Below are 23,922 nucleotides of genomic sequence, written 5' to 3' on the forward strand. Positions count from 1 at the left end.
ACACCTTGTGTAACATTTAATGTCCATGTCTGAATCTTGACTTCAAACTCTGAATTTGACAGCACCACTATATCTATATTATACAGCTCCAAGGCTAATTCCAAACATCAATCAAAATGCCTTAGTGGAAGGTTGATGAACATAGGTTTTTCTTGGTTTTCTAGAGATCCAAGCTCATACTTGAAAATCGGACTTCAATTCACTTGAGCAAACTGAATTCTGAGTGATATAACATCCTCATGATGATTAACCTACAAAGAAATAGGAGGTAGAACTCCCCAATTGCATGTAAGCTCAAAGAGCTTCATATAGAGCGCATAGGTTAATTACATTAGAAAAACAACCCAGAAAATTCATATTACTGCATGATAAATAATTTTATATATATTAGAATATAAAATTTCATAACAATCGGAAATCGTTTGGTCACTCAACCAAGCAAATAAGTCACTAATAGTGAAACCGATAAATTCTAAGTGTAAATTCAATGTTATTTTGCAAACTCAGTGTAAATGACCTTTTCTCTTGAACTTTACTAATTCAAATATGTTCATAGTGATGAAACTAAGATGCACACGAAATTTCATTTAAATCGGAGTTCATTTGGTTCACCACGTTCACAAAGAACACATATGCACAAAATTAGGTAAAACCTAGTTTTGACGGAATTTAAGCATATGACCAAATATATATGTGATGCACTTAATTTATCATGATTATAGTCCTAGAACATATATTAGACCTTTATGTGCATGTGGTTCAAGTTTCAAGTCATTTGGACCTAAGTTGGTTAAGATAAATTATGATCATTAGAAGATTAATGTCCTAACTTAGTCCATGCATGTTTGTTTTCAAAACTGAATTTCCAGCACTATCTCAAAAATATATAGATATCAAATTCACATAGAGATATGCATAAGCCTTCATTTAAGTGTATATGCACAATTAAGATATTAAAAAATTAACCAAATAACCATTTAAGCATGTTTTCTAGCATTTTAGGATATGTTCAAGTCAAGCATGCTCACACATTTTAGCATACAATCATACACAATCATCAAAAACACAATGTTGACTAGACACTAAGTCTTGGTCCAACAATTATTAGTATGGATAAAACCAATGCAAAAAAGAGTGGAGAAAGAGAAAATGAATTAGCATACCCAACATGCCTGACTTCATTCCTCCCTACTTTTTACTCCAGAGAGTGCAATATATAATTGTCCATGACTAAAAATTGGCTTTGACAAATACAAACCAACATGAGAAAGTGATTGTTCTTGACTTTTTGTTTATTGTCATAATTTAAATAACCAATGGATATTGTCTTCTTTGAAATTTAAATGGCAACTGAAAATCTAATGAGGATAATATCATTTAAGAAATACATCTCTTGTGACACCTTGCTTAATGAAATAACATTAACTTCTATAACATACTTTCCCAATTGTGTCACTATTAATGCAATATTTCTAAGCAGCATGATTGGAAAAACCAATCTTTTTAATTCCTACGGAAGACCAGAAGATGCAATAGAATTTAAGAATTCAGTTGTGTATAAATTTTTACGACATTCACATCTGTTATGAAAGCATATTTCAGAACGAAAATAAGTTTTAGAACTAAAATAAGTTATGTATTCACCTAGAACTAATGAAAGCATATAATTATTCACCGTTTACACAACTTCAAGAGTATGTGCTTGAATTTTCATCTCATACAAATACTTAGAATCACTCATTTTTTAAAGCAAAGAAGGATATGTGCTATCAACAATTACTGACAAGGGATTGTCTGAGTCCTTGATAATAATTTGGATTTATATAATTTCCTCGTCATTATGATCTCTAATTTTACCGTCACCAATTTATAATATCCATTCTAAGAACTCCTTTATATTGTTTAAATTAAATTGATGATTGCCTGTTAGAAGTCTCATATTTTTTTCTCAATCTTAAAATCTTAACAAATTTCCATGAATATTAATAGTTTATCGTTGCAAATATGATGTCTTGTCTTGTCCTCTTTTGAACAACACTCAAAATCTGTCTAAAATCACCCCAAAAACTATAACTTTGTCTCCAAAGGGTTATAAAGTTAACTTATCTTCAATGTAAATGTTGATATATAAATACCCCTAACAATCATTTATAATTATAGTTTATCACTATGTAAACTATAATTTAACAATTATTCTTTATCACTATTTAAATTATAATAGTTGTGTCCTTTATTACTATGTATATCATAATTTCGTAATATGATACTTTTATCATTGTTTAAAATAATATGATTATCCTTTATCACTATGCAAATCATAAATGAATAATTTCAAATTAAGACGACTTTAGACTATAATAATCGTAAACATGTATAAAATTTTGATTATTTTAAAAATTAATTAAAGCGAACATATTTTAAATGTAAAAATTTGTTTATCATTTATCAATATTTAAATGATATTCTAAAAATTTAAATTTATGATGAAATATTTTAAAACTATACATGATAATAATATCTGCAATCAAATCTAAAATTTTTTTATCATAACTGTAAACATATTTTAATTTTATCCTTATCCATTCTACCGTCTCTGAAATAAGAAATTCAAGGAGTTTACCTGACATCCTCCTAACAAAAAAATCTAGGAAATATAATGTATGAGGAAGTTTTTGGAGAGTGTGCACTAAAGTCAATCATATGATGATTCTTTAGCACATTATATTATCATGAATATTTTATTAATAAAGTTTGTTTTAGTTATTGCAATTATTTATATTTGTATAGTATAAATTATTGTAATAATGTCCCTAGAATATAATGTATATTCTTAAATATCCTTAGCCGAGTATTATTGTAAACAGGGAAGCCAATAATACATAGAGGCTAATATGTGTTTGATTAATATATGATATTAAGTCAACACGTAGTTGCATGAATTGGAGAATTTATGTACTGGAACGACCTACCATGAAATCATTACATGGAGCGTGTTATGGATGTCATAAATAATTTCATAGTGATGATGGTGTTTTGTAGTCCTTTGACCTGAGATCACCATTGTTCCCGATATAAGAAATTGTTTATTTTGACACCGTCAAACGTCTCCCACTCTCCCTTAACAAGGTGACTATAAAGGTGGTGATCGGGTGTACAATAAATTATGTAGAGGGATATGAGTGATCAAGATGGAATTTGTCCTTCTCATAACACGGGATTGATATCTAAGGCCTCTTGATTGAATAAAGCTAATAAATGCATGGCCATGCTCAAATGAGTTGATATAATGATATCAATGTCATTTGTTTCAGTTAGCTTATTCGGGAATCAAGAAACATTGATTGAGCTATACGAGGGTGACATATCCATATCTCGTGTTCAATCAAGATATCGAGGATAAAAGGAATTTACAACACGGTAACATTAGTCGCGGTAAAGGTTGAGTCGAAACATTGACTTTCTCGTAATTTGGGTAGCAGTGATATGTTGCTAGACATCCCTCGCTGCTTGTAATTCTAAAATAGGATTTTATAATTACTACCAATATTACGGGAACCTACAGGGTCACACACTAAGAATGATAAGCAATACGAAACGTAAAATTCATTAGATGAATTTCATATTTAATGTGAGCATTTTTCGGTCCTAGTTGGACAAGGATATTTTGATTTTGGTATGAAGAAATTTCTAAAAGCCAAGAGAAAGAGTAGGACTAAAACACTAGAAGCCAAGTGAAGTATTTGAGTAGGACTCAAACATTTTGGAATTCTATTTGATCTCATTTATATATATATATATATATATATATACACACACGTTGCATGTATATAGATACGTTTCATATTGAACGTGTAAATATATGTATATATATATATATATATTCATCCTTTCGTAAATATATATAAATATATAATAATTTTATGATTGTAAAATACATGTTTTGTTAAAACATATAAGTTATATGTGAGTTTTTCAAGAGTAAGGCTGAGAATCTTTTGAAAGGTGTTCTCCAATTTTGCTCACTATATTGATTCAAGGTGTTGAATCGGATTTGAAGACGGTGGGTTCGTTTTGGTCTAGCAATCGGATGGCTCGTGAGTTTCATTCATGGACATGAGACGTACACTAAGATTGCATCGTTCGTGTTGATACCGTACAGGCACGATCAGAAAGTTTGTGTTCGTTGTATGCTTCGACAGTACGAAAGGTGCGCTACAAGGGTAATTGTTCTAAACCCATAATCGAATGTCGGTTTTAAACAGATCATCGGATTAGGAATCGAAAATTTTTATTATTCCGCTGCTTAATCGTTGTTCGGTTCCTAACAGAAGTACCTTCATGAACTCAGATTATATGAAAGTTGGTATCAAATAGCATATATAATATCAAAATTAATAAGAAAGACAACATTTTGTCTTAAATTTGTTTTGTTACATAAAGTTATAGCTATGGAAAGTTATTCATAAAGGCAATACCGGTAATTTCTAAAAGTAGGAATCGGTATGACAGTGAGGAGCGCATGTGGTCTTATTCCTAACCATGAAAACAAGGAGCTAATACTATCCAAAAAAAACATAGGATGATCCTTTCCTCCCAAACCTCAATTTTCCACACATCATCCGACCCTAAACATCATTTGGTTAAATAATAAAAATAGCAAGTAATTTTCATATTTTTGTAGTACCTTGTTGCCAATTGGATTAGTGTTGATAAATAAGAAAATCGATAAAAATTTAAGACACGAGTAAAATGATTGAAGTGAGTCAAACATAAACTTTGCAAATACTCGTCAAAAGTTGTTGATGCTGCAAATGGTGGTCTGTATTTTCTTAATTATCCAAGTTCTACTATTCTTTCTTGTGGAACGTATTTGTATCAAGTATTCATACTCCCTCTTGTCATATATTGAGGAGATAGTTCTCATTTCTAGCAAAGAAGCACAAATATTAATAAACAAGATTTATTTCACAAATCCTCTTGTTCAGACTTAGGTTTGAGCAAGTTCTATCAATGCACCCCGGCTTTTTCGAATGACATCCCTGGTTAATCGCACCCTCTAAAAATTTAAAATTTAAGATATTTCTAATCACACCAAAAGTAATCAAATGCTCAAAGTCTCAAACAATTTTGAAATACACCGAAAGCTCGCGAAAGCACTGGCGTGCCACACAACTTGATGAAGAGAAGATCGCGCGAGAGTCTTCAATTCCATCTAGCCACATGAAAAAAAGAAATAAGTATTTCTCGAGATGGATTTGTTGCTGAGATCCTCCATTGATGGATCTCCATCACACTACCATCCATCTCTGACTATATTGTAGCATCCTCAGGGACAGACAGATGGTATGCAGCTCACATGGTGATGATCTTCAGCAAGAGTGGAGATTACCGTTGGATTTGATGTGGACTCTATTAGCATTTCCTGCGTGAAACCTATTTAAGTGCTTTGTAATAGTTTTTTCAGATATTATTATTATGATGACTTTGCTTAAATAATAGCAGCCTTTGAGCGAATGTTGATTCCCATATTCCTAGCTTGTGTGTAATATAGGATTGTGGAAGAGTTGGACTGTCTTTGTGTGTTGGATTTCTACGTGAGTGATCTGCACTGAATTAGTTTCATTGCGAGCCGATCATTGATTTGATGTTTGTTTTTAATTTGAGTTCTTTGTAAATAAGTGTTCTTTGTATTTTGTTTTAAATTTGTAGATGAAGTAAATAGGGTTAAGAAGCAAATTTTATCAATTTTGGCTATGTCTCTGTTGTTGTCCTGACCTGAGGCCTCTATGATTAATATTGGCTGACTATGGATTTTTCATTAAATTACTGGGAATCTTAAAAATGATTGATTTGCTTGCTAAAATGTGGGTGTGATAATATATTTTCACAAAGTTTGTCAAGAATAATCACCTTGCCCACTTCTCTGGATTATTCATATGTTTTTATACATCATCATTCATCTCCATCTAGTGAAACCCTACAAGAGAAACATATCAAACCCACAATTTTAGAGCACAAACCAGAGGAAAAAAAAAACTATGTAAAATACAAAAAATAGCATTGAGGAAAACCATACCACCATGAGACAAAAAATGGACAATCACTGTTAGACCCATTGTAAATATAGCATTGAGGAGGACCAACTTCCCAATCGACCACTATAAACTGCAGGTGCGATTGCGGGTAGTCTTTATCAATAAGATCTCTGAAAGCAGCCTCACAGATTTTACAACGTACTCTTGACGAATCATTCTTAACGTTCATTAAGATCTGGGATACCAGGACGGTGCAGGAGTCTCCATACTCTCAGTTGCCCTCAGACAACAAGCTCATGAGAATTAAACTAGTAATAACTCACGTATTTGGAGTCCAACCCTTCTTAACCTTTGTAAGCATCCCCAACTCAGGGCTGGCATCACCACAGTAAATAAAAAACCCCATAATACTACATAAATTGATAGCGAACATCCCACTCCATGCAAAATTATAGCTAAAGCAGCGGCAATAATCCAGTTAGTTGGCATGTAGGCTCTTGCTTCAGCCATTGCTTCATCTCCATGCTTCTCCAAGCTAAGGAGTTGCTTTACCTTTGTTGTATGAATATAAGTTTTCTTAACTTCCTTTACAAATTCAGATAGCTGAATCCCCAAATTATCAAAGAAACCTAACAAATCATCACCACAACAACAAATATTAAATAAAAAAATCTAGTCTATATGCATTTGATATTTATTTATTAGATTTTCCCAATCATTAGTTTTAAAATAACAGATAACACATATACATAATTTGTGTATATAATTTGTGCATATAATTTGTGTATATACATAATTTGTGTGTATACATAATTTGTGTATATGTGTATATAATTTGTGTATATACATAATTTGTGTATATGTCTGGCAGAGACTATATAATACTGCACACTTGTGATACACAGATGTAATGCAAACAGATATATACTTATATATATAAACTCAAATGAACATTCAATAAATCAAGACAACGTCAGTATATCAAACCGAATTTATGTGTATGCAAATGTATATAAATATCAACTACTTTCTAATAAAAAATCAGTGTAATCAATTGTAAAAAGTATATGTTTATATGTATAAATAAACATATATAATATATTACTGTTTAAAATTGTATGACTTTTGTAGATGAGAAAAAAACAAGGGTTCATCACATAGAAATGTGTGAGACACAACAATGCCTTCATAACTAGAAATATATGAGCATTTACTAGGATTTTGACCAAAGCTCTTGAATTTCACACACAAAATCCACTTGACTAGACTCCGTCTTTAATCAACTGTGTTACGCAAAGGTGATACCCTTCCCTAATTACTATTAAGTTAGCAACAAATATGTCATTGATCTTGGATTTAAAAGACTAACACTAATAGACCACTATAAACTGCATGTGCGATTGTGAGCAGTCTTTATCAATAAGATCTCTGAAAGCAGCCTCACAGATTTTACAACGTACTCTTAACGAATCATTCTTGACGTTCATTAAGATCTGAGATACCAGGACGGTGCAGGAGTCTCCATACTCTCAGTTGCCATCTGACAACAAGCTCATGAGAATTAAACTAGTAATAACTCACGTATTTTGAGTCCAACCCTTCTTAACCTTTGTAAGCATCCCCAACTCAGGGCTGGCATCACCACAGTAAATAAAAAACCCCATAATATTACATAAATTGATCGCGAACATCCCACTCCATGCAAAATTATAGCTAAAGCAGCCACAATAATCCAGTTAGTTGGCATGTAGGCTCTTGCCTCAGCCATTGCTTCATCTCCATGCTTCTCCAAACTAAAGAGTTGCCTCAGGCATGGAACTTTGAGTTCAATTTTCGGAAATTGCTAATGCGAGGTTGTCAGTATTGATGGTGAATTATCCCACCATTCGGGCACTATAAGGCCTGTAGTAATGTGCCGTATAGAATCTTATGTAATTAAGAGCTTGCTAAAGCAAGTCCAACTCGAATGGGAATGTTGTTCCGCGATTAAAAATAGAGATGATTAGATTTTAGATCGATCGATTCGATGACAGAGGTTGTTTAGATCATCTAAAATTGTGTGATATTGAACTTGAGAAATTCTGGCCTCGTAGGAATACTTGTGGGGGAAAACTGATTGTATGTACTAGTCACCGAAAACTCTCATCATTTACGAATGAGTTTTGATCTTGGTTTTTTTGAGAATTTTGGATTTGGTTGTGCTTCGAAGCCTAGGATATTTCTGTGTCCGAGTACATTCGGCACCGAGTTCCTTACCCGAGTTGTAAATGGAAGATGCCTGATCCTGCTAAGATTGACACGGTGGTGGTTTACAAGAAACCCGATCCACATCTCTGGGATAGAGTAAGTACCTTATTACTGGATATTAATTTGAAGTAAAAAAAAGACTGATGTTTTCTGATGCAAAGTTTTGTGAAATTGTTTCAGTCTCCAAGAAGAAACTGTTGCAGGGTGAAGGAGGCAAGTAAGAAAGGGAGCATGGTGGTGGATGTGGGTGTATGTAGGGAAGGTGAGATCAGTGGAGTTAATTAGGGATTGTATGTAGGATCTTCTGCTCCTCCTCCTCGTATCATTCTCTCATTTGTTTTATTATTTATCTGTAATTCTATTTTACAGTAATCATTGGACAGACGAACAGGTTGCTAAATCTACGGAACTTGTAATTTATGCTTTTTTTTTTTTTTAATTTATATGGATGTTGAAGCAGCCTAGTTTGTCAATTAAATAGCAAAACCTACAAAGTTTTTGATTTGGACAGGGCTCGTGATGTAGTTGTGTTTTTTTTTTCCCCTTCTTCTTTTGGTAATGATCAGGCACCAGGAAGACAGAGATATGAATGCTTTATAAATGCTGTGTGTCCAATCCAAAGACATGATCATTGTGATGTATAGGGTTAGTCTGCTTAAAGAGAATTTCTTTGAAGAGTTGGATTGAGTGTCAGCTGGAAATCATTTGAGGTAATAGGTTCAACTTGACAATTTTCACAAACCTAATAATCTAAGGGAAAATTGCACCGGTCTTTATGTATCCATGAAAATTCTAATTACATCAATATCCCCATTATTTATGAGTTGAAAGAAAAAGTCACAAATCCTAATGATTTTAATGACGGTTTGTTACGTCACCACCATCGTTAGATTCTCCTCATTTAGATGCATAATGTCCAGTCAGATTCTATCCAAAACAGTCATCGGAAAAGGAGACCCGAAATTAACCCGTTTTACTCGAGTAATATTAATGTTTGAAATGTAAGTCCTTATACTTTTCTTTTTCTTTTTTTTTTTTCTTCTTCTAAAAGAGTCTCCGTTAAGATTATCCGTTCATGACATTTTTAATGTCGTGGATTTTATTATATGTATGTAGAAAATGACCCGTCCGAAGAAGACCCACGAAGGTCTAATTCAGAACGATGGCAGAGGAAATGACGCACCTATCGGCTATCGGAGAAGATCCATGGCCATGAGTACTCTCATTCTTCTGATTCTGACCACGCTGAGAAGTCGTCGATTAAGTCCAAAACATACCTATTATGAGAGCTGGAGTCTAATGATATGGGTCTTGGTCTTGCCGTCTTGGAATGGAAGCTGACAGTGATAGACAAGACAGATGGGTCTTCTCTAGAGATTGGCTTTAAGAGTTGTATGGTTGAGGTAATCTATTAATTTTACGTATGATTATTCTTGAAATATTTTATTTGTCATGGTGAAATAACTTGATAAGGAATAATATAAAGTTGTTATTAAATAATTACCTAACTAAGCGTAATTCATAGGCATTTGCTTATCGAATCTCATGATGAATTTATGCAATGCGTAGTGCCAATGGATAAACGAAAACGCAAAAATTAGCAATTTTCTCCTAACTCGTTGATTCCTAAAAATGTCAAGAAGGCATGGCAAAATTACAAAGAATATTCTTCTCAAAATTTATTTCAATAATCAATTTTTAACTGTACTAAAATTGGCCTAAAAATCATCAAGATACGTAGACAAACCAAGAGGTGCTCGAACTACAGTCGTTGAAAAGTCAAGGTGGGCCACTAGCAACCTACAAGATACGTAGACAAGAAACACTCAGAAAAACTTGGCACCGATGGAGTGCCAGCCAAAGAAGTTTTGATGGTCAAGACAATAAAGGCGAAGAGCCAAAAAGAGAAATGCAATAGATGCAGATGGTGGCTGTTATCATGGAGATCGGCGCGGTGGAAGAAAGTATGAAGAGAAAGAGTGTGATATAAGTTTTTACAAAGAACAAGCTCGGGTAGGCTTAGTTCTTCATGGTTCGTCATCCCTTCTCTAGGAAGAACAAAGGTTTATATAGTTTGGTTAAAGTAAAGATAGTGACATCACGTCAGGCGAGGCCATGTCCCAAAGATGATCTGTAAAAGAATGATTTTGAGGTTGGCGTGTGTCAAGAAGGTTGACATGATTGGTAACAAAAAGAAAATATCATCAATTGCGGTTTGTCCTCTATGATAGGATTAGTGCAAGTTACGAGGTTGTATGGGATAGGTGACCCTGCATGCCTGATGTCCAAGGAAGACAGTTGATTGGATAATCCCCGAGGTCGACTCTGGGAATTACTACTAAAGCCAATGATGCTGGCAGATGAAAGAGGAATAGGGGGTGATAAATTGCCTTAAGGTTTGGTGATGTGGACAAGGTCTTTAGTTATGCACGTGAAATGAACAGTAAAAGTAGAGTGTATAGCTGTCATACCTAAGGCCGTCCATGGATCAAATCATACATAATCCATGGGCTTAGTGGACCCATGTACAAAGAGTGGACTTTGGGTCTCGTTAGCCAAAGAGTGGATTGGGCTTGGAACCATATTTGAAGAAAATGGACTTGAACTATTTTTGGCCGTTATAGTTTGTCTCCCACTCTCTAAATTAAAGTGTTGCTTGGCTTAGAGAGTAGTGAGTCGTGTCAGGCGATCCAAGTGTTGATTGCATCAATTATGCATGTGAGAATGTCGTGTTGGCGACCCTAACCAAGTAGTAAGTAGCTTAGTGAACGATGTCACCATTCAGTGAGCTACTTGAGGACACATGGATGGTAATATCAGAATGAGCGAGTATGGAAGTTATAGATGATCTGGGAATACCATGTGGTGAGACCCAGGGGTTGCGACTAGCAGTGAAATGTCCTGAAGGCTCGGACTTACAATCAACCTGGTGTAGCATTGAGGTGTTACCAAAATTTTGTATAGTATAACAAATGATTATGGGAATATCATACAGTGAAACCCAGAAGCTCTTTGTAGCGTAAGTAAAATGCTCCTGGATTACCACATGGTGAAACCCAGGGGTTACGGCTAGCAGTGGAATGTCCTAAGAGCTAGGACTTACAGCTGACCTAGTTTAGCAGCAAGACATTACCATGATTTAGTATAATAGGTGTGGGAGTATCGTGTGGTGAAACGCATGGATTGCGGCCTATTCTGGCATGGCAGCGAGGCGATACCATACTTTATGCTATAAAGGCTTGAGAATAACATGTGCTGAAACTTAGGGACGGTGGTTGGAGTTCCCTCTATGCAAAGGTCAAGTTGTCAGTTGAAGGAGGAATTATCATATAGATGAACCATCTTGTGTAGGTTTTTTTGGCGGGAGTTTCACCAATTTCATTTTGTTGGTGAGGTGTCATCATGTGGATGGATTTTTCCTATAAAAAAGAAGTTTTACATTAAAATATTAAATGCATTGACATTTATGCAATAAATGCATGTATGGCTAACATGTGTAATCAGAAAATGTGAAAGAACGTGATAGATTGTTTTGTTCCACGTGTCCTATCGGGTGTATTTGAATCAATGCATAGAGCAAGTTTTCTCGTGTTTTGAGGGGAGATGCCTCGTTACGAGTGAAATGGTGCTTAATGATGTCAGTATGATTTTCACAAAAAGACATTTCTAAAGACCCATTTTAAAAGGAATAAATCAACTTGCATTCAGACTTTCCACTTTGTGTGCATCGAGAGGATCTCAGAGACGTTCTATAGTACATAGTTTCACAAGGTAAACTTTTTTTCTTTTTAAATTTTCCTGCATTCACACGAAAACGAGTTCTAGAGAATCGTCTCAATACGGGATGAGTGATGAAATTGCGATGAATGAAATGACGCAGGTGCAGAGCCTCACTCTGTGAGAGAAGAGTCTGATCATCATAGTGTTGAAAGAACTGTGTCGAAGGCAGGATTGACCGCCTTAAAAGTGTATCACAAAGCTTGGAGGAGGTTCTAGAGGACACAGGTTCTTCAGGAGAGGGGACTCCAAAAAGATCCGACGTTGTAAAGACTTTCATTTGCGAAAAGAACTCAAGAGTCTTGTGTTCAAGAATATGTCGATGCGATAGCAAGGGCAAAAGACAATGCAAAACATTTTCTTATAGCACAGAGAAGCAACATCGAACTGTAGAGGGAAAGGGATGAAGCTAAACCAAGGGCGAAGAGAGCTGAGGTTACCCTCATATAGTATCAAGAGCAAGATCAATCTGAAAAGAGAGATGGAGATAATAGCAGAAAGAATAAAGTAGGAGTTAGAAGAGAAGATGGTCATTTGTGAGGCCAATTTTGACAAAAAAATAGCTGTCATGGCAGAGCAGGTAAGGGATATTATAGGGATTGCTGCATTTGCCATAAAGCTTAAGATGCTTCAGCAGTCCAAGATGGGTGAGGTTGGTACATTGAACGTGGACGAGGACATCGCCAAGTGTGAAGATTTGTTGAAGGCATATCCAATGTCCAAAGAGCTTGACATGAAGAAGGGAGTGGGTGAGAGTTTTGCCCACGTCGTCATAATTGAACGTCATTCGTCCACAGGTCTGGTCGACAACTTCTGTTGCCATGTCATTAAGCTTAAGCCCAAGTCCAATGATCTTGAACTACCTACTACTGTTGGCTCCTTGGTTGAGATTGAGCTCGTCATTCATGAGCTCTATGTAAAGTCAATTGAAGTCGATGTTGTTTCCCAGTTTGTCATTGAGCCTGAGTCTAATCCTACTATTGTGGGGTCGGAGGAAATGATTGTTGATCCTCATAATCTTTGAATAATCAATTTTAATTTTTGTTATGTTTTTGAATATTTTATTCAGACTAGTTTTAACTACTATTTTAATGATCCTTTGTATTTTAAAAAATGCTTTGGGAATTGCATTCCCAGCGAAAATATTTTTGAGATCATTTAAGGCGATCAGAAGGTTGACCTTGAAAAAGATAAGGAACACTTTTCTAAGGACCCAGTCACTTACCTTGAAGGCCTTGGTGCAAACATATTTGTTGAACTGGTTGGAGTTCCTTAACTTATAAGCGGCATTGTGAGTGAGGGTTGTTTCCCTGAGCTTGTCTATGGTAGCTAATTAATAATTAAGTTCTGCTAATTGGCTCGTTGATTTATCCACTGATATCTGGTTGAGAGAAGTCTGGCTTCCATTGAAATGACTGCTTCTAAATCATAAAGAAGTGAAAATGGAGGTTCACCCATTGAGGTTTCTACTGTTATGCGATAGGACCATAGAACGCCTGGCAGCTCATCTATCCATTTTCATTTGGCCTTCTCAAGACACCTCTTTAGTGTGTTGATGAGCGTCCTGTTGGATGCTTTGCCTTGAATGTTTGACCGAGGATATCTTGGCGTAGAGAAGTTCAACTTACTACTCTAGTCATTGTAGAATTTATGGAAGGCATAACTGATAAACTGGGAATTGTTATCAGTTATGATTTCTCTTGGCACTCCATATCTACAAATAATGTTTTGCCATACGAACTTCTTTACTTCAGTATCTCTGAATCGCCAAAAGGAGTTTGCTTCTATCCATTTCGTGAAGTAGTTTGTCATGGCTAGAAAGAAAAATCATTGCCTAGAAGCATCATGTAAAGGTCCAATCATATCCATTGTCCATTTCATGAATGGTCAAAGAGATTTAGATCGGAGTTTGTCATTTTGGGGGCCGAAGAGGTATCTAGTCAAACCACTAGCACTTTTCATATCGCCTTTCGTAGGCGTTGAATCAACTCACATAGTCGGTCAAAAGTATCTTCTTGAGAAGGCTTGATTCGCCGAATTCCTTTCACTTGAGTGATTGCCACACTCTCCTTCATGTAACTCTGCTAGGAAGTATAGGGTTTGCTCAGGAGTAACACATCGTAACAATGGTGCAGAGTAGGATCTCTTGTATATTTGTCATTCGAAGACAGTGTATCTTGTTGTCTTTGTGCGCAGTTGTCGTGCCTCATTGTTGTCTATTGGAAGCATGCCATCTTAAATGTACTTGATCATTGATGTCATCCAACTATCCTTATCAATTTTGTGGGCATTGCATAGATAGTGAGTGTTGAGGCTAGTTCTTCGCTATCTTTAACAACAGAAAACCATTTGAGATAAATTATTGAAATTGGCTCAAGAGTGTCTATCTGGATTGACGATCCAAGGTTTACTAGTGTATCTATGTGCAAATTCTCTGTTCTTGGTACCTACATGATAGAGAATTTCAAAAAGGAGTCTTGCAGATCTTTTACCAAGGCGAGATATTTTGATATTTTGGGATCTTGGGATGTACAAGAACCTTGGAACTAATTCACTATCAACTGTGAATCTGATCAGATCGCCAGATGTTTGTCTCCCTTTCCCTAGGCTAGGTTCAAAAACAATAAGGACTTCATACTTGGCTTCATTTTTTTTCGTCCAGAAGTCGCATATGATTACTGCTGGAGGATACTTTCTTCCGGAGATATTAATACTATTCCGAGGCTATTGCCTTTGGAATTAGTAGAGCTATCCATGGAGAGAGTCCAAGGTGCAACGACTTGGTTGGTTATGTGCATCAACTCTTTCTTAGCTCCGTCAAGTGTCAAAGGAGTGAAGCCAACGATAAAATTCACTAGCACTTGAGATTTGGTGGCAGTGCAAGACGAGTAAGAGTTATCATGCTTACTGAGCTCAACCTCCTTTTAGTAACTTTCGAGTAGTTGTTACCAAGGCGAGAGTCGACTTCTCTAACTGACTATAGCGTGTCTCAACATCAAGAAGGCTCTTGCTAGTGTAGTAGATTGGATTTCGAATTCTCTCTTCCTCTCTTACCAACACTTCGCTTACAACGATTTCAGATACCGCCAAATAGATGAATAACACCTCTCTTTCCTTAGGATTAGAAAGAAGAGGAGGTGAAGTCAAGTAACACTTTAGTTGTTGTAGAGCAACTTCATACTCAAGAGTCCACTTAAAGTTTGTCATCTTCCTTAGCGTGTCGAAGAAAATGTGGCACCTTTCAGATGACCATGAGATGAACCGAATGAGAGCTGCCACTTGTCCCACCAGTCGCTGGACGTCTTTTATGTAGCTCAACGATGGGATGTCGAGTATGGATCGTATTTGCTCTGAATTGGCTTATATCCCTCGATGAGGTACCATATAGTTTAGGAATTTCCTGGAGGCTATGCTGAACAAATACTTGATGGGGTTTAACTTCATATTTTATTTGATCAATAAATCGAACGCCTGTTGTAGATTACCAAGTGTTGCTTGGCAACCAAAGATTTCATGAGCATGTCGTCGATATATACTTCTATCTCGTCCCTTAGCAATCCAAAGAACATCTGTTAATCAATCTCTGATAGGTGACTCCTATATTTTTCAAATTGAAAGACATTACTTTATAACCTCATTTGTCAAAGAGTGGATTGGGCTTAGAGTCAAACTTGAAGAAAATGGGCCTGAACTATATTTTGCCACTATAATGCCAGACTAGGAAAATGCCAATCATAAATTAAGAGCATCTTAAAATGAATATCATTGATTAATTATTTTCATTAAGCTAACAATTTTTCAATTCCAAGGGGAAATTGCTATTTAACCTATGAGATTTGATCATTTAAGTAAACTAGGCGCACACCCAAGCTACGCGCATCGTGTCTGAATCATGAAAGTTATAACTCCTACATTATTAAAGGAAAGGAGGAACAAATGATTCTAGTTTCAATGGGAACTACAGATAATCCAAAGGATTACATCAAGTTTTTTTCTTTGGACTTAAAAAGTAATGCATGCATGCAAAATCAGATATTTCCTTCAATATTTGAAATGACATTAAAGATTCACATACAACCATTGAGATGGTCGCATAATAACAGAAGCAAAAGATGCCAAATCTAACAGTCAAAATATAGCAAAGAGGGCTAAAAGTTCCAAGTTTTGAAATAGTTGCTGTACCAACTTTTCAAGTGTTGCCAAAAGAAATCCATCATCCTCTGCAAACTCCGTCATGCTCTTTTTTTCTTGTTTTTCGGTTGCCATTTATGTACAAAGCTTCTCAATCCTGAATTGTAGAAACACTCGCTATTCACAAAACTTAAAATTAGTGCGTCAATTGAAAAAGAGAGAACAAATTTACAAATAAAAAACCCAAACAGGGACAACAGAGAAAAAAAACATAGGAAAAACCAAAACAGTCGTTAGGGCTTCTCGTCGAGTTCGGGATTGGATATTAGTCTCCGAGATTTTTGGGAGAGGTTCGCCGATATTCCACCTTGATTCAACAATCATATAATGTCTAAACAGAATAAAAAAACCTTTTGTTTTATTTAATTATTTTAACAATTACCTCTTAATCTAAAGTCACCATCCTCAGATTATTTGAAGTTGGTGTAACCTATTGTCACTATCATCCACTATCACTGTGAAGATAATTTTCCTTATCCCTGCACTTCTGAGATTGCCATGCCCCATTCAAAAAAGTATTGAACATTCCCAATAAGTTTACGAAAACAATTAAACGAAGAGAGAACAGAAGCAGTGAATGGAATGCTTGTGTAATCCCTTCTCTCCACAACTTTTCTTCATCTAAACAATTAAACCAAATTAAAGACAGCAATTAATTTATGCTTATTTCACATAAGGTGAAAACATATACCTCCACTTCCAAGATAATAAAGAATAAATAATAATTTGACCAACCTAAACATTTGATAATGCAGCAACATAGGGAGACCTGTATGTTAAACCAATGCCTAAATCTTTTTTTTATTAATTGGAGGAGATTACCAGTATTGGTTTGGGCCCGTACTCAAAGAGCTAGAACAACACGATATTGGCTCTTGGCCTTGTTTGGGCCTGCACTCTCAGTTGGGACAGCGTTGTTGTTTGACATCTTGACATCTCAAGTCCTGCATGCTGCAACCCAAAAGCCTGGTAGCAATATTTGCAGCTGCCAAAAAAATTAATCACTTGTCACTCCCACATAAACATCTTAATTTGACATCCAGTTCTTGCATGATCAGAAATTGTAAATTCTTACCTACTCAATACAAAATATGCGATTTAATATAATTAAAAGGATTGATGACCGTGAGGTACTGAGGTCTATAGCAAATGGCTCATCCACCTAATTTGGAAAAAAATTGGCCTAAAAAATGAATCTCTAACTACTTTTGGGTAGTATAGCTTTTTTTGTCTTTTACCTCTTTGAACTGAATGGATTTGCAATGTGTGTTTTCTAACATGCAGTTGGTCACACAAATCAATTCATGTACCTTCTGTTGCAAAAATTTATGTAAAAAACTGAATCTCTAATTGTTCAACTTCCTATAGAAAATTGAAGGGGACATACATAGACAATCAGACGCAGTTGCAATATGGAGCTTCGAAAGAGAAACAAATGGAAGAATTTCATAGAAAATATATCACTTATCAAATCGGGTAATACCCAGACGCACGATTCACTACATAATGCTATGTTGAGCCTTTAATACTGAACATGGTAACTAAAAGACAGATTTCCTCACTCACATGTTCGGCGAGGGCAAGGTTTGCCCCAAATAAGGATATGATGGTCCCTAATTGACCCTATGTCTTCCCAGAAGTCATTGAAGAGTTAAGCCTACAAGAAATTCAAGACAGTCACCAAAGCGAACGAATAAACTTAAACATCAAGTCAAATACTCCTATGAAGCAGTGAAATTGAGCACATATGAAGCATACCTTGTATCCCTTGAGAATAATCAAATAACAACAAAAAAAGTAAAGGAATTGAAAAAGTCTAGAAAGTAACAGTCAAAGCTTACCCCGTCATTGCTTCTTTTTTTCTCTTTTTTTTTTTCCTGATGCCTTTGTTGTTCGAAGCTTGTCAGCCCTGCATTGTAGAAACACTCCCTATTAACAAAACTGGAAATTAAGGGCTTCAACTGAAACAGGGAAACCAATTTACATACATAGAAAAGACCGAAAAAAGGAAATTGGCGAAACAAATTTACACAAAAGAATAGAAGATGATGTGTCATAGTTTTTAATCCCCTAGCCCAAGAAAATGAAAAGAAACACCCCCTATTAACAAAACTGAAAATTAGGGCTTCAATGGAAAACAGGGGAAACTAATTTACTACGAACTCCTCTGAGATTCTCACTCCGCAAGCCTTTTTGTCCAAGTAGCCGTTCAAGATTTTAACAGATTTGCAAAGCTAAGCGTTAAGAGCTCTGCCTCTCTGCATCGAACCGCTCAGAAAATCCTTCCAGCGGATCTAACAACAACCGAAAAAAAAACAGAAGGGGAGAGTATAAATAGAGAAGATCACGAAAGGATAAGAGAAATGGAACCCTTGAAAACCCAACCGACTACTTTAAAAGAGGAGAAGCATTAAGTCACATGCATGAAGCTCTCCTACGAAGCCTTCTTATTAAGTTTTGTAGCTTCCATAAGGCGATTCTTCTGCCAACTACCTGTAGCATTCGAATTGGTCTTCATCTTCACCTACTCCCAAGAGGGAAAACGAAATTCATTCTTCATACGCAAAATCATGAATTTTTGAAGACCCAAAACAATTATTTGTCGGATTAAATGGATAATCATAAATGAATAAATATAAATTAAGCGGATGTACATGCACCAACAAAGAAGAAAGACAGTAGAAGCTGAAGAGGCGTGAATTGAATCGTGCATAAGGAGATGGAAGAGGTGTTTTATAAATCGTGTAGTACCCGATTTTCGTCCGGCTAAAATACAAAAAAATACAAAAATGAGAAAAAACACAAAAATGCAAAAAAAACACATTTGTTGTACCTATAAGCCCATAAATATTCTCTTTCTTGGATTCTTAAGCCCACAAATACTCACATCTTAGCCCAATTCATACCAACCTATGTTCAACATTTGTTGGCCCACTTCATGAAGAGCTAATTTGCTTGTGTCCACTACCATCTTGACCAATGTTTTGATTATCATTTGAAAGCCCACCACATGATTTGTCAAACCCATTACTATTTCCACCTATACATATATACACATATATGTATATCTCTCTTGACATCATTCCATGCATCACCATCATTTTAGTGCAAATTGATGTGCAACTCCACTTAAATTCAATGGTGGTGACTCCATTTACATTCAATGGTGGTGAATCCATCATTTTAGTGCAAATTCAATGGTGGTGACTCCATTTACATTCAATGGTGGTGAATCCACTTACTTAGTGCAAATTGGTTATTCAATGGTGGTGACTCCACTTAGGTTGCCATGGTTGGTCATTCAATGGATGGGTAGCTCCTAATTTCCTATAAATAGAGAGCTAAGGGAGAGAGCTAGGGGAGAGAGCTAAGGGAAGAGAGAATAAATAGAGAGCTAGGGGAAAGAGGAAGAAAAGAGAAAACACAAGATAACATTGAGGGAAGGACACAAGACAACATTAAAGGAGAGGAGAAAGAGGCAAAAGGAGAAGAAGAATTAGAGAGTGAGTTCTTGAGTTTTTATTTTCTTTTTTACAACAATTCTCTCACATATTCTTTCTAGAATTTTGTGAGATTAATTGTTGGTTGTGTAAATCTAGCATGAGGAACTAATCTAGGGTAATGATGGATCCACTCGATTGTATCTATATGTGTTCATATGTGTTTGTATATGTTTTGTGTGTATATATATATATGGTGTGACGCCCATTGGTATATGTGTATATATGTACATAAGTTTGTGAGTTTATATTTGTATATGTGTGTAATCATGGTTTGGAGATGAATATGTGTATGATGTTATCATATATGTTTATATGTGTATGTGAGTCTTTAAATATGGGCTTGGTTTGCTATTATGTTTGGATATCCATTTACTCCATTCTTATGTTTCACTGGTTGGGTTTGGTTCGGATTTAAACTAGACTTGACTCCATTTGGATCGAGTTGGACTCTATTTGGGTCGGGATCAAGGAGAGTTTGAGTAATTTTAGGATCTTGTTTGAGTTATTCTTTGTGTTTTATTTTTCATATGTATATTTGGCCCTTATGTTGTGTACATCATTCACATTAACATGTATAACTTAAACATTAATTATTTGGATTTTTTTTATTTATTTATTATAAGTATATGAGTTTAAAATTGAATATAGGTCATTTCAATTAAGGAAATCATAAGTTGATTTCCTTTATTTGGATTATGGACCTTATTTGATTTCACTTATGAATTTGCCATAAGTTGGCAATAAAAGATTAAATCGATAAATGAAACTTTTCCAAATGATCATTTATACCATAAGTTGGTATTGAAAATTAAACCTACCAAAAGTTGGTAGTACATATAATCATTTATACCATAAGTTGGTATTTAAAATCAAACTTACCAAAAGTTGGTAGTACATTTTATCATTTATACCATAAATTGATGTTTAAAATTAAATCTACCAAAAGTGGGTAGTGTATCTCCAAATAAAAACTATCATAAGTTGATAGTGATATTCCAAACCTTTTTTCAAACACTATCATAAGTTGATAAGTGTTATTTCAAACCCTTTTTCCAAAGCTATCATAAGTTGATAGTATTTTTCATACCAACCTTTTTCTCAAAACAATTATATCTTGCAAAGAGCAAGTTTCCATAAGATAGCCATTAGATTAATCCGGGTAACCGTTTTTCAAACGGGAGTTGTGGGGTGCCTAACACCTTCCCCACACTCAATCGATCCCCGTACTCTTTTCTCTGGTTCGCAGGTCTTTTCGGTGTCCAATTGCACCTTAAATCAATTGGTGGCGACTCTAAACATTTTCATCCTCCAACGTCGGTCCGCCTCGTGACCCCGGTTGCGACAACTGGCGACTCTGCTGGGGAACACCAGGTTTTTTTTAAACCTAAGAGGGTCAAGCGCATATGATTAAACCGATTGGCTACGGTTACTTCTTTTTGTATGATTAATTGTTTGTTTCCTTTATATGGCAGATATGTTGATTTATTTTGTTGTGGTAAAGTATTTGTCATCTCATACATTTACACTCACTGTAGCCTACCAGCTGGGCTCTACCTTTAGTATTAGAGAGGGTTGACCACTATTCTCGTGAGATTCCGTCTCCGCATGGGTAGTGGAAGATATCCTCACCGGATCGACTTCCCTTAAAAGTTAAGGGAGGAGCTTTTGTCCCAATAGTTGGGATTTTAAAAGCAACATGATCTGGGACCTCGTGGAATAGTTAGAAAAACTTACCCAAGCACTTTATAAAGCCCTAGATCCATGTCCGAAACCTCCAGAAATTTAGGTTACCCCGTGTAATGGCATATTCTATTTTTGTGTGATTTATTCATTTGTCGTTGATGTTTTGTTTTACACATTTTTAATTGTAATTTCCATTATTGGTTTCTTCTCTCATGCATTCACGTAGGCACAGTCATTGCATTTTGTCAAACTAAATAAGTTCATAGTCATGCATGAGAAACAAAAAAGAAAAAAAAAAGAAAAAAATTCACTCATATCATCGCCATCCTTATTACACAAGATTACAGTTGTGAATTGCTAAAACAATGAAAAATGAGCAGCAAAAATACTGGGGCAGTTTTTGAGGAAATTGACTCTTAATTTTCTTGTTGATCGAGTTGGAATGGATCATTCTTTGTCTGATTCTGAGGAGGTTCATGTTTTGGCTATCGATGACAACCTTGTTGATAGAACGGTCATTGAAAGGTTGCTCAAGATTACTTCCTGTAAAGTGACTGCGGTGGATAGTGGAATAAATAGTACTTCAGTTTCTGGGATTAGACGAGGAGAATAATTGTTCTGTTGGGTTTGATAGTTTGAAGGTGGATCTGATTATCACCGACTACTGTATACGAGTTGCTGAAGAAAATCAAGGGATCGTCTGCCTTGAGAGAGATTCCAGTGGTAATCATGTCATCTGAGAACGTAGTGACTCGATCAACAGATGCTTGAGAGAAGGAGCAAAGGATTTTATTGTAAAGCCAGTGAAGTTGTCAAATGTGAAGCGCTTGAAAGGTTACATGACCAGAGATGGAAACCAAGAGAGATGCATCAACAACAAGAGAAAGCTTCCGGAGACTTGTGATCTATGTTCATCATCACCGTCACCGTCATCCTCCACTCTTAGCTCTCCGCCCCCATCGCTGTCAGTTTCTCCTTCACTACCACCATCACCATTAGAGTCATGTTCTCCACCACCGTTAGAATCTCTTATCAGACAGCTTAGAAGGTCCTGCTGGGATTAAATCCTGATCGTCTGTTATGTACCCTGCCTCACTGTGCAAATATTCATAATTTCTTGGGGAGTGTGAAAGTTTTTATTATTATTATTATTCTGTTTTATTTTTATTTAAGTTGAAAAAAAAGAGAAAAGAAAAAAAAAAGAGAGAAAAAGTTTGTCCTCAAACGGGAAATGAACAGTTGAGTGTGACAGTTTTGTTTTTTTATTATTATCTAGTTGAAAAAAAAAGAAGGAAGAAAAGAGTTGTCCTCAAGCGGGAAAATAACAGTGGATGGTGACAGTCAAGTAAGTACTGATGTGACAGGCACCGCAAATGTCTTCGTATATGCAGAGCCATTTCCGTCTCCATCTCCATCTCCATCTCCATCTTCATCTCAATCATTCCTGACAAAAGTGTGTTCTCTCACAAAGATCAAGAGCTATGCCGAGACGCTCGCGCACCATTGCCTCAAGATTACAGTCCAGGCTTGCGTTGTTCAACAAAGCTGAAATTATTCCTGAGTGTAGAATCGACGAAACGGTACAGCGAGAAGCACTCAACAAATGGGCGATGCGCTACTTGAGGGAGCATTCCTTGCTGTTTCTAGTAGACCCAGATCCAGAAAATGACTTACTGGTGTATCCTCAGATCGTTCACTCCTTTTATCACACTCTCATCGAGCTACCACGAAGTGAGCGGACTAGGAATCAACTGGTTTATCAGGTCATCTAGATGGTATAAAAGTTCAATTCACGACAGCAGATCTGTGTTGCTGCTTGGGATATCCACCAGTAGATGATAAGCCCACTGGATCTCGACAACCGATCTGTGCGTCAAAGCAGAAAATTGTTGATGATATGTGTGGAGGAAAAAAGAATAGGCACAGCAACGCTACACGCCGTGCTTACTTGCCTTCAAAGATGTGGTTGCTGGATGATGCTGTCAGGAAAAATCTGTGCCCTATTAGCCATGAGCAAGAACGACGAGGAAAATTCTTGTCAGTCTTATACTCTATGTATAAAGGGCAGTGGTTTGATATTGGGAAGATCTATCTGGCCACGATCTTCAAAGCCAAGGATTTTGTCGAGAAGAAGCCAACAAAGGCGGGGAAGTTATTTTTCCCACGGCTTATCACAAGGTTGCTTTTGTTCAAAAGCATTCGACCTCCTCGGCCTCAAGCATCTTTGGGATATCAGGTCATCATGATGGAAAGAAGGACATGGCGTCAGAGCATCAGCCATTTGAAAACAACTTATGCTGGAAAAAAGCAGACCCAAGAAGGTCACTCAGTATCACCACCTAGTGATTCCTCATCAGTAGTTGCAGCATCTCCACAATCAGATCGCATGCGTGCAGCGATAGCCCGGCTAGAGATGGGGCTACAAACACTAGAAGAGGGACAGCAAAGGCTGGAGCACATGTTGGCCGCAGTCATGGATATGGTAC

At 36.1% G+C, this 23,922-nt stretch overlaps 1 long non-coding RNA gene across 2 annotated transcripts; it reads right to left on the reverse strand.

Moving 5' to 3' along the window:
• Positions 1-16,080: 16,080 nt before the first annotated feature.
• LOC119987465 lies at positions 16,081-18,870 on the reverse strand. Of its 2 annotated transcripts, XR_005465451.1 has the most exons (5): positions 18,643-18,870; positions 18,092-18,544; positions 17,817-17,907; positions 17,073-17,235; positions 16,081-16,367 (listed from the first exon to the last, which is right to left on the reverse strand). It is a non-coding gene; the product is annotated as an uncharacterized LOC119987465 (long non-coding RNA). The 2 variants fall into 2 exon arrangements; XR_005465450.1 differs by having other exon boundaries at positions 16,081-17,235.
• Positions 18,871-23,922: the final 5,052 nt, after the last annotated feature.

Source organism: Tripterygium wilfordii, chromosome 20, assembly GCF_013401445.1.
Source record: "Tripterygium wilfordii isolate XIE 37 chromosome 20, ASM1340144v1, whole genome shotgun sequence".
NCBI classification, from domain to species: Eukaryota; Viridiplantae; Streptophyta; class Magnoliopsida; order Celastrales; family Celastraceae; genus Tripterygium; species Tripterygium wilfordii.